Source organism: Eretmochelys imbricata, chromosome 8, assembly GCF_965152235.1.
Source record: "Eretmochelys imbricata isolate rEreImb1 chromosome 8, rEreImb1.hap1, whole genome shotgun sequence".
NCBI lineage: Eukaryota > Metazoa > Chordata > Testudines > Cheloniidae > Eretmochelys > Eretmochelys imbricata.
This window is the reverse complement of record NC_135579.1, coordinates 102175514-102187227: the sequence shown is the minus strand read 5'-3', so window position 1 is coordinate 102187227 and position 11714 is coordinate 102175514.

Here is an 11714-nt window from a genome sequence, read left to right as displayed (position 1 = left end):
ACTAAAAAAATATTTGGGGGTGGGGAGGGCCGTGGAGATGCAGCTGGGTATTTTTATTGATCATAATAGTTTAGCAAGGGCTCAGCGTTGTATAGAAGAGAGCAAGGACAGCATCCCAGCTCTGAGAGACTTGCAGTGGGGCCAGACTCTGACACAAGGGGTGAAGGAGGGACAGGAGAGAATAAGTAGACTTCCTCTCCCTCTCTCCTTATTTTTGACAGATTTCCAGCCCTTGTGCAGGGACCACTTCCTCTGAGGGAGCGAGACTAGTAGGTAGAGAGTTGTACTGGTGTACTCCAGAAAGGGTATTGCAGTAAGTCCACCAAGGGACGAGAGTGCTCTGCAACTCCTGCTGGAGTAGTGTGCTTCCACACTACCCCCCAGGGGGATGCTATGCTTAATAGGAAGAAGCCCTACCTAGCGGTAATGATAATTATTATTTATTTACATGAGTGCCTAGAAGCCCCAATCATGGAGGTGAGAGATGTGATTTTCACTGCTGGTGTTATACCAGTAAAAGCCTCTAATGTGGATGCATTGACACCTTTATTAAAGTGACTTATACCCGTATAGTTATTCCCTTCCCATACAAAAATAGCTACACGGGTATAGAGCACATTTATACCCATATAGCTGCATCCACACAAGGGAAGGGAGTTGTCCCACTTTAACTGTAGTGGCATAGTCAAAGTGGTACAAGTTTCAACTGTACACTGTAGAGCAAAATTGTGTGTGGCAGAACGGGCATCCCAATGACCCAGCAAGCAATTTAATCAGTGTTTGTAAGGATTAAATTCAAGTGTAACCCCTTTTCTCAACTTGTTTGTAACTAAATTATCTTGAGATTTCACAGCTGTGTCAGTGATGCATAAATTAAATAGTGAGCATTAAAAAATATCTTCATGCCAACTTATTAGCACATTCGGCTTCCAAATATAAATGTATCAGGATTCATGCTCTCAGATCCCCTTCTCTCATCCCGTGGCGGACTGTGTCTCTTGTTGTGGCCTTATGCAATGTCCTCATCCCTCTAATGCCTGGAGAGCCAAATAGAGATTGGAGCCCCATTATGCCAGGCACCGTGGAAACACATGGTGAGAGACAGTCCCTGTCCGGATGAATCTAAATAGACAAGACAGACAAAGGATGGGGTGAGAAGCGAGGGGAAGTGACTTGCCCAAGGTCATGCAGTCAGTCAGTAGCAGAACTGGGAGTAGAACCCAAGTCTCCCAATGTAGTGTCCTAGCCACTAGACAACACTGCCACCCCAACAAGGAACTCTGCTGATTGTCAGGGTATGACTCTTTGGGAAATCTGTATGATTTGTGGATTCAATGTGAGATTATGAACTCTGTGCATATCTTTAGCAAGCAGAAAACTCCATTTTGAATGTGAGGGCTTTAAGTGATGTCTTCTCTGTTCCCTCTTTACCTCCAGGTTGAACTGAAATTCTGACAGGGCTAACAATAGGGGGTCATTAATTCAGGATGGTCCTCTAGTCAAATACAAACATATTAAACAATAGTCTAGATCTCAACCAGGAAAACTGGTTTGTCAGAACAGAGGATGTCTGGCAATGAAGTTGCCTAGTAGAGGTCTATCATTTGTTAAGGCTGTTCTAGGAGTCACTTGACCAAGGGCCTGAAAGGTTATAAAAGGACTCACAGGGGGATGACTGAGAGCCCAGAGGAGTTTTGGGCAGGAGAGAGGATGGAGTGGCCAAGGGCAGAATAGGAGATCTGTGTGGAGAAGGCTCCATGTTTCAGAACACAAGGAGGACTACAGACCCTAAGATGAGGACAGTGCCTGGACTCTGTTCAGACTCTGGAGGCTTAGGACACCCAGGGGATTCCACGGCTGGATCCCCTCACAGCAGTCTGGTGAGTAACCAAGAGGAGGTGCTCAGCTGGAGCTGTGACAAAGGTTGCCTCTTACAAAAGAACACTAAAAGGAAGGAGAGATGGCTCTATCATCCAAGGAGTACACACTCTACATCTAGCCATCAAGTTACACCTACCTTCCAAATACACTCATTGTAAACCATTACTGTCTCACACACAGAATTGTCTGCCGACGCTCAAGTGCGTTGGAACCGGTTGGATTCTTTGGGACTCTGTAAAGTGTTGGTGGGTGAGATTCCATGGCCCGTGTTGTGCAGGAGGTCAGACTAGATGATCATAATGGTCCCTTCTGACCTTAAAGTCTATGATTCTATGGAGTGCCTTAATTCATCCAAGAAATGTGACTACTGGTCACATACCAGTGCATCTGTGGTTATGTTAAGGGGCTGTGATTCTTTAATCGTTTAAACTCGAGTGTATGGTATTATTTAACTAGAACATACAGCATAAGCTACCAATTAGTTGGCAGATACAAAATGAGTAACAAACCATAGAGATACCTAGCAAATATTAAGCTCCCAATAAAACTTTCTGGAACAGACTGGCTGCAGTCTGCGTCATTCCCTCTACTTCTTGAAAAGACCATTTAAATCACCCTTGGACTTTAATACAAATTATCTCTATTTGGCTTAGGTTCTACATAAACTATCACTAGTTACACAACAAACAGAGAAGCCAACTAGGTGGAAAGCTGCTATGTTCAATAACTGACGGATCAGTTTTCCTGGTCACTCCAAGGCTCTGGTTTTAGTGTGGATTTTTCTGTATGCTTTGAAAAACATGTAATCTTCCAATTAGAAGTACATTTCTGGCCCTTATGGGGGTAAAGAGCTGTAAATGCAGGCACATTTTGAGTCTATCTTCAGTTTTTGGCCCTTTATGTCTGCAAGGCTATAGAAATATTCATGCTAATAACCTCACAGTTTATACTAAAACAAGAATAGGATGCAAAGAACCGCTAAAAATTTCATTGCTCTTTGTACTCTAGGCCCAATTCAGCCCTGGTGCAACCAGGGTGTTTACATCAAATTTGGCTCTGTATGTTTATAGAATTTCAGTATACCTCCCTGGGGCTTTACTGCAAGAGGTCAGAGAAATATAGAATCATAGAATCATAGAATATCAGGGTTGGAAGGGACCTCAGGAGGTCATCTAGTCCAACCCCCTGCTCAAAGCAGGACCAATCCCCAATTAAATCATCCCAGCCAGGGCTTTGTCACGCCTGACCTTAAAAACTTCTAAGGAAGGAGATTCTACCACCTCCCTAGGTAATGCATTCCAGTGTTTCACCACCCTCCTAGTGAAAAAGTTTTTCCTAATATCCAACCTAAACCTCCCCCACTGCAACTTGAGACCATTACTCCTTGTCCTGTCCTCTTCTACCACTGAGAATAGTCTAGAACCATCCTCTCTGGAACCACCTCTCAGGTAGTTGAAAGCAGCTATCAAATCCCCCCTCATTCTTCTCTTCTGCAGACTAAACAATCCCAGTTCCCTCAGCCTCTCCTCATAAGTCATGTGTTCTAGACCCCTAATCATTTTTGTTGCCCTTCGCTGGACTCTCTCCAATTTATCCACATCCTTCTTGTAGTGTGGGGCCCAAAACTGGACACAGTACTCCAGTGGAGGCCTCACCAATGTCGAATAGAGGGGGACGATCACGTCCCTCGATCTGCTCGCTATGCCCGTACTTATACATCCCAAAATGCCATTGGCCTTCTTGGCAACAAGGGCACACTGCTGACTCATATCCAGCTTCCATATTTACTATTCTTTCGACACATCGGGATGGTTTGTCCCTGTAACCTCAACAGGGATTCCTTGAAATACAGCCAGCTCTCCTGGACTCCTTTCCCCTTCATGTTAGTCCCCCAGGGGACCTACCCATCCGTCACCCCTAGGTCCTTTTCCGCAGAACTGCTGCCTAGCCATTTGGTCCCTAGTCTGTAGCTGTGCATTGGGTTCTTCCATCCTAAGTGCAGGACCCTGCACTTATCCTTATTGAACCTCATCAGATTACTTTTGGCCCAATCCTCCAATTTGTCTAGGTCCCTCTGTATCCTATCCCTGCCCTCCAGCGTATCTACCACTCCTCCCAGTTTAGTATCATCCGCAAATTTGCTGAGAGTGCAATCCACACCAGCCTCCAGATCATTTATGAAGATATTGAACAAAACCGGCCCCAAGACCGACCCCTGGGGCACTCCACTTGACACTGGCTGCCAACTAGACATGGAGCCATTGATCACTACCCGTTGAGCCCGACAATCTAGCCAACTTTCTACCCACCTTATAGTGCATTCATCCAGCCCGTACTTCTTTAACTTGCTGACAAGAATATTGTGGGAGACAGTGTCAAAAGCTTTGCTAAAGTCAAGAAACAATACATCCACTGCTTTCCCTTCATCCACAGAACCAGTAATCTCATCACAGAAGGCGATTAGATTGGTCAGGCATGACCTTCCCTTGGTGAATCCATGCTGACTGTTCCTGATCACTTTCCTCTCATGTAAGTGCTTCAGGATTGATTCTTTGAGGACCTGCTCCATGATTTTTCCAGGGACTGAGGTGAGGCTGACTGGCCTGTAGTTCCCAGGATCCTCCTTCTTCCCTTTTTTAAAGATTGGCACTACATTAGCCTTTTTCCAGTCATCCGGGACTTCCCCCGTTCGCCACGAGTTTTCAAAGATAATGGCCAATGGCTCTGCAATCACAGCCGCCAATTCCTTTAGCACTCTCGGATGCAACTCGTCCGGCCCCATGGACTTGTGCACGTCCAGCTTTTCTAAATAGTGCCTAACCACCTCTTTCTCCACAGAGGGCTGGCCATCTATTCCCCATGTTGTGATGCCCAGCGCAGCAGTCTGGGAGCTGACCTTGTTCGTGAAGACAGAGGCAAAAAAAGTATTGAGTACATTAGCTTTTTCCACATCCTCTGTCACTAGGTTGCCTCCCTCATTCATTAAGGGGCCCACACTTTCCTTGGCTTTCTTCTTGTTGCCAACATACCTGAAGAAACCCTTCTTGTTACTCTTGACATCTCTCGCTAGCTGCAGCTCCAGGTGGCAGAAAAGGTGGGGGAGTAGCACTGTATGTAAGGGAGCAGTATGACTGCTCAGAGCTCCGGTACGAAACTGTAGAAAAACCTGAGTGTCTCTGGATTAAGTTTAGAAGTGTGAGCAACAAGAGTGATGTAGTGGTGGGAGTCTGCTATAGACCACTGGACCAGGGGGATGAGGTAGATGAGGCTTTCTTCCGGCAGTTCACGAAAGCTACTAGATCGCATGCCCTGATTCTCATGGGTGACTTTAATTTTCCTGATATCTGCTGGGAGAGCAATACTGCGGTGCATAGACAATCCAGGAAGTTTTTGGAAAGCGTAGGGGACAATTTCCTGGCGCAAGTGCTAGAGGAGCCAACTAGGGGGGGCGCTTTTCTTGACCTGCTGCTCACAAACTGGGTAGAATTAGTGGGGGAAGCAAAAGTGGATGGGAATCTGGGAGGCAGTGACCATGAGTTGGTTGAGTTCAGGATCCTGACGCAGGGAAGAAAGGTAAGTAGCAGGATATGGACCCTGGACTTCAGGAAAGCAGACTTCGACTCCCTCAGGGAACGGATGGCCAGGATCCCCTGGGGGACTAACTTCAAGGGGAAAGGAGTCCAGGAGAGCTGGCTGTATTTCAAGGAATCCCTGTTGAGGTTACAGGGACAAACCATCCCAATGAGTCAAAAGAATAGTAAACATGGCAGGCGACCAGCTTGGCTTAATGGTGAAATCCTAGCGGATCTTAAACATAAAAAAGAAGCTTACCAAGAAGTGGAAAGTTGGACATATGACCAGGGAAGAGTATAAAAATATTGCTCGGGCATGTAGGAATGAAATCAGGAGGGCCAAATCGCACCTGGAGCTGCAGCTAGCGAGAGATGTCAAGAGTAACAAGAAGGGTTTTTTCAGGTATGTTGGCAACAAAAAGAAAGCCAAGGAAAGTGTGGGCCCCTTACTGAATGAGGGAGGCAACCTAGTGACAGAGGATGTGGAAAAAGCTAATGTACTCAATGCTTTTTTTGCCTCTGTTTTCACTAACAAGGTCAGCTCCCAGACTGCTGCGCTGGGCATCACAAAATGGGGAAGAGATGGCCAGCCCTCTGTGGAGATAGAGGTGGTTAGGGACTATTTAGAAAAGCTGGACATGCACAAGTCCATGGGGCCGGACGAGTTGCATCCGAGAGTGCTGAAGGAATTGGTGGCTGTGATTGCAGAGCCATTGGCCATTATCTTTGAAAACTCGTGGCGAACCGGGGAAGTCCCAGATGACTGGAAAAAGGCTGATGTAGTGCCAATCTTTAAAAAAGGGAAGAAGGAGGATCCTGGGAACTACAGGCCAGTCAGCCTCACCTCAGTCCCTGGAAAAATCATGGAGCAGGTCCTCAGAGAATCAATCCTGATGCACTTGCATGAGAGGAAAGTGATCAGGAACAGCCAGCATGGATTCACCAAGGGAAGGTCATGCCTGACTAATCTAATTGCCTTTTATGATGAGATTACTGGTTCTGTGGATGAAGGGAAAGCAGTGGATGTATTGTTTCTTGACTTTAGCAAAGCTTTTGACACGGTCTCCCACAGTATTCTTGTCAGCAAGTTAAGGAAGTATGGGCTGGATGAATGCACTATAAGGTGGGTAGGAAGCTGGCTAGATTGTCGTGCTCAATGGGTAGTGATCAATGGCTCCATGTCTAGTTGGCAGCCGGTATCAAGTGGAGTGCCCCAAGGGTCGGTCCTGGGGCCGGTTTTGTTCAATATCTTCATAAATGATCTGGAGGATGGTGTGGATTTCACTCTCAGCAAATTTGCGGATGATACTAAACTGGGAGGAGTGGTAGATATGCTGGAGGGCAGGAATAGGATACAGAAGGACCTAGACAAATTGGAGGATTGGGCCAAAAGAAATCTGATGAGGTTCAATAAGGATAAGTGCAGGGTCCTGCACTTAGGATGGAAGAATCCAATGCACCGCTACAGACTAGGGACCGAATGGCTAGGCAGCAGTTCTGCGGAAAAGGACCTAGGGGTGAAAGTGGACGAGAAGCTGGATATGAGTCAGCAGTGTGCCCTTGTTGCCAAGAAGGCCAATGGCATTTTGGGATGTATAAGTAGGGGCATAGCGAGCAGATCGAGGGACGTGATCGTTCCCCTCTATTCGACATTGGTGAGGCCTCATCTGGAGTACTGTGTCCAGTTTTGGGCCCCACACTACAAGAAGGATGTGGATAAATTGGAGAGAGTCCAGCGAAGGGCAACAAAAATGATTAGGGGTCTAGAACACATGACTTATGAGGAGAGGCTGAGGGAGCTGGGATTGTTTAGCCTGCAGAAGAGAAGAATGAGGGGGGATTTGATAGCTGCTTTCAACTACCTGAAAGGGGGTTCCAAAGAGGATGGCTCTAGACTGTTCTCAATGGTAGCAGATGACAGAACGAGGAGTAATGGTCTCAAGTTGCAGTGGGGGAGGTTTAGATTGGATATTAGGAAAAACTTTTTCACTAAGAGGGTGGTGAAACACTGGAATGCGTTACCTAGGGAGGTGGTAGAATCTCCTTCCTTAGAGGTTTTTAAGGTCAGGCTTGACAAAGCCCTGGCTGGGATGATTTAACTGGGAATTGGTCCTGCTTCGAGCAGGGGGTTGGACTAGATGACCTTCAGGGGTCCCTTCCAACCCTGATATTCTGTGATTCTGTGATTCTGTGATTCTGTGTGATTTGGCCCTCCTGATTTCATTCCTACATGCCCGAGCAATATTTTTATACTCTTCCCTGGTCATATGTCAACCTTCCACTTCTTGTAAGCTTCTTTTTTATGTTTAAGATCCGCTAGGATTTCACCGTTAAGCCAAGCTGGTCGCCTGCCATATTTACTATTCTTTCGACACATCGGGATGGTTTGTCCCTGTAACCTCAACAGGGATTCCTTGAAATACAGCCAGCTCTCCTGGACTCCTTTCCCCTTGAAGTTAGTCCCCCAGGGGATCCTGGCCATCCGTTCCCTGAGGGAGTCGAAGTCTGCTTTCCTGAAGTCCAGGGTCCGTATCCTGCTACTTACCTTTCTTCCCTGTGTCAGGATCCTGAACTCAACCAACTCATGGTCACTGCCTCCCAGATTCCCATCCACTTTTGCTTCCCCTACTAATTCTTCCCGGTTTGTGAGCAGCAGGTCAAGAAAAGCTCTCCCCCTAGTTGGCTCCTCTAGCACTTGCAAGAGGAAATTGTCCCCTACGCTTTCCAAAAACTTCCTGGATTGTCTATGCACCTCTGTATTGCTCTCCCAGCAGATATCAGGAAAATTAAAGTCACCCATGAGAACCAGGGCGTGCGATCTAGTAGCTTCCGTGAGCTGCCGGAAGAAAGCCTCATCCACCTCATCCCCCTGGTCCGGTGGTCTATAGCAGACTCCCACCACTACATCACTCTTGTTGCTCACACTTCTAAACTTAATCCAGAGACACTCAGGTTTTTCTGCAGTTTCATACCGGAGCTCTGAGCAGTCAGACTGCTCCCTTACATACAGTGCTACTCCCCTGTACTCCCAATAGCTGATTTGGTAAAACACACTCTTTGAGGAATGTGACTGATTTGCTTCAATAAGCCGTCAGAGCACTGGAGGTACTAGAGGGCAAGATCAGAGATCTTTTTTCCACTGTGGAAACAATCTTATGAAGGTCACCCCTGTTCAACCGCAAGTCTATCATCCTCACTAGTATCTATGTACATAGCTGGGAAGGATGATTCCCTCCCCTGTAGGAATCCCTGGGTAAAATGCTTTGGCCTGTGTTATACAGGAGATCAGAGCAAATGATCCGACACCCCTTCTGGCCTTAATATAGATTAATCCAGTGTATGAGTGCCTCCGGTTACCCATTAGTAAAACAGACAAACCACAGATCTGTAACTTGATCAGGGTCCACCAATGGACCTCATTTTTATAGAGGGCCAAAACCAAAACCCCTGTTCCAAACACCCCCCAAACCCAGGAATTTATGCTTAAGCCTCACCATGGGTGTGAGGGTTAATTAATGTTGTTTTAGTGTGCGTCTACACTGCCATGTAAGCCCAGGGTTCGAACTCAGGCTCAAGCCTAATCCTCCTTCCATCTATACACAAATCATGCTCAGACTCAGGATACGAGCATCCCAGGGGGTGGAGGGCCAGAGCCTAAGTCAAGATGGGACCCTGGTTTCAGGCCACATTGCTTTGCAGTGTAGACACAGCCCCACTGGACTCATGCTCTGGGAGTCCCCCAGAAGTATCCCATGGACTGACTTTCTTTGTCCTCTGGGCAGTCAGGTTTGATGGACGGCCAAGTTTTCCCACAGTGCACCATGAACAAAGGGCTAGAATAGCCACATTTTGGGAGGACACTAGGAAGTCTGGGTATGAGTGGTTGGACTCAAGCCTGAATAATTCAGTGCAGACACTGGAGCCCCAGTTTGGGGGACAGGGTTCTATAATTCCTAACTTAGGGTTACAAATGCGTGTGGATGCTCAAACCCTGGGTTAACAAACCAAAGGTGGTAACTTGGAAGTCATACGATATGTCTTCAGTAGTCCATATATTGAATAAGAACTCATGAAGTCTCCTCAGCTGGCTCTCACCTCCATATTCCAATATTTCTGAAGCCATGCCATCAGTTCCGGGAGCCCTGCAGTTCTACATGGCACCGGTTGAAGTGCGGACTTCGTCAACGGATGGGGCTGTGTCCATGTTGTCATTACACATTGGATGTTCTACTACTCTTATTAGTGCCTTGTCTGTAATGTTGGACAGCATGTTCAAAAGATCACTGGAATGCTGTTGCCACCTCTGAAAAATTTCTCCTTTGTCAGTGATCCGTGTTAGGCCATCCACGCTCTTCAAAGGGACTGTAATAGTATGCATCGGACCATACATGTCTTTAAAAGCAGCAGAGAAATCTTTGGTCTCCTGGTGGTTGGCGTAGCCTTGGACTTCATCTGCCATAGTGCTCCACCATTGTTCCTGCATGTCTCTAATCTTAGATTGGAGTCATGACACAGATTCCTGTATGTTATAACTGTGCCTACAAGGATAAAGCATACAAGAATTTGATGATGCATCTCATGTTTTTAGTGAGTAACTGTAGAATTTCTAGATCATTCTCATCAAACCAATCTTGATGATGATGTTTTGCTGTACTCAAGATAGAAAGAGTAACTTGATATACCATCTCGAGAAGAGTTGCCCACTCACTGTTTACATTAACACTGGTAGTCAATCCAGCAGGGTCTGACATAGGTGCTGTAATGTTATTACAGAGCTCCACTTCATCTTGTAATCACTTTATGCTGAGCCATCTGATTGGTTTAGATGATGACTCTGGTTGAATTACTAATAACAGTTTGGAGCGATCATGTGATGGTCTTTCCAGAAGTCTGACCTCGCATGGTTGCAGTGATTTGTACATCCTGTAGATCTTGCCACTGGACAATGATGTAGTGGATAAGAGGCCATTGTTTGGATCTTGGGTGCACCAATGATATTTTCTTTTTGTCTGGTAGGCGGGAAAAGGTACACAGGATTGCAAATTGACACTTAATGCAATCACAAAGTAGCAGTGTTCCATTGCTATTCTCTTTCCCAGTCTCATGCTGTCCAATGGCAGGCCATCAGATATTACTGCCAACCCTCGCATTAAAGTCCCCCCAGGATAATCAGTGTATCTGATGCCGATGTAGACATGATGAGTTTGTCCAAGTCGCCATAGAACTTTTCTTTCTCATTGTCAGCATTCATCATGGTAGGAGCATAAGCGCTGATGATGGTAACATACCGCTTATGTTTCAAGGGCAACTACAGAACCATCGGATGATCACTTGTGCCTTTAGGTAGACTTTTAAGCTTGCAAGCAATGGAGTTGCTAATGGCAAAGCCAACACCCAATTGTCCTGGCTCTAAGGCTGGGCAACCTCCCCAGAAACATGTGTATCCTGCACCCATCTCTTCCAATTGACCTTCGTCAGCAAGTCCGGTTTCCTTGAGCAAGGCAATGTCAACCCTACACCTGGCCAGTTCTCTTGCAACAAGAGTTGTGCCTCTCTTAGGTTGGCTGGTGGAAGGGTTGTTGCATAAAGTGCTAACGTTCCATGAAGCTAATGTAATTGGTGTTGGGAGACACCTACATGCAGATCTGTGACTACGACCACCAGTGTCACCATGCCTGTCGCTTTGCCACTTGGGCAGGGACTGTCGCTTATTATATTATGCAGAGTGCCTAGCACAGTGGGGCCTCGCTGTCTTTTGGGTGTTTAAGTCCTACTGAATTTGAATTGTTATTACGGTTATTACTGTTTATTAAAAGTAAAGAGGCCTGGAAGTGTATATGAAGGTTCTGGCCAATGTACTGGTCACTTAAAATGGCAGATGAATAGATTTCAAATATAAATGTATGTGATAGAGTGTACCAACCCCACACTGGAGAGCAAGGGGTTAAGGAGCAGCTCAGGGCCCATGTGGCCCTGACCAGACACACCTGAAAAGCCTGCACAGACTGGAGGCAGACCTTAAAAGGAGAAGCAGAGCAGAGTGGCTCAGAGGGTGGCAGGTAGTGGAAGGGAGCAGACTGGTGCTCTGAGGGATAAATACTGCCCAGCAGCTCCTTGCCTGAGGCCTGACTACACTGACCAGTGGAAACCTACAAAGGAGAGATAAGTGACTGAGTGTGCCGGTCAGAGACTTGGCTGAAGTGACTTACTCTGTGAAGCTAAAGGGGTAGGAAGGGGAAGCGGCTTGATGCCCCAAGGTGT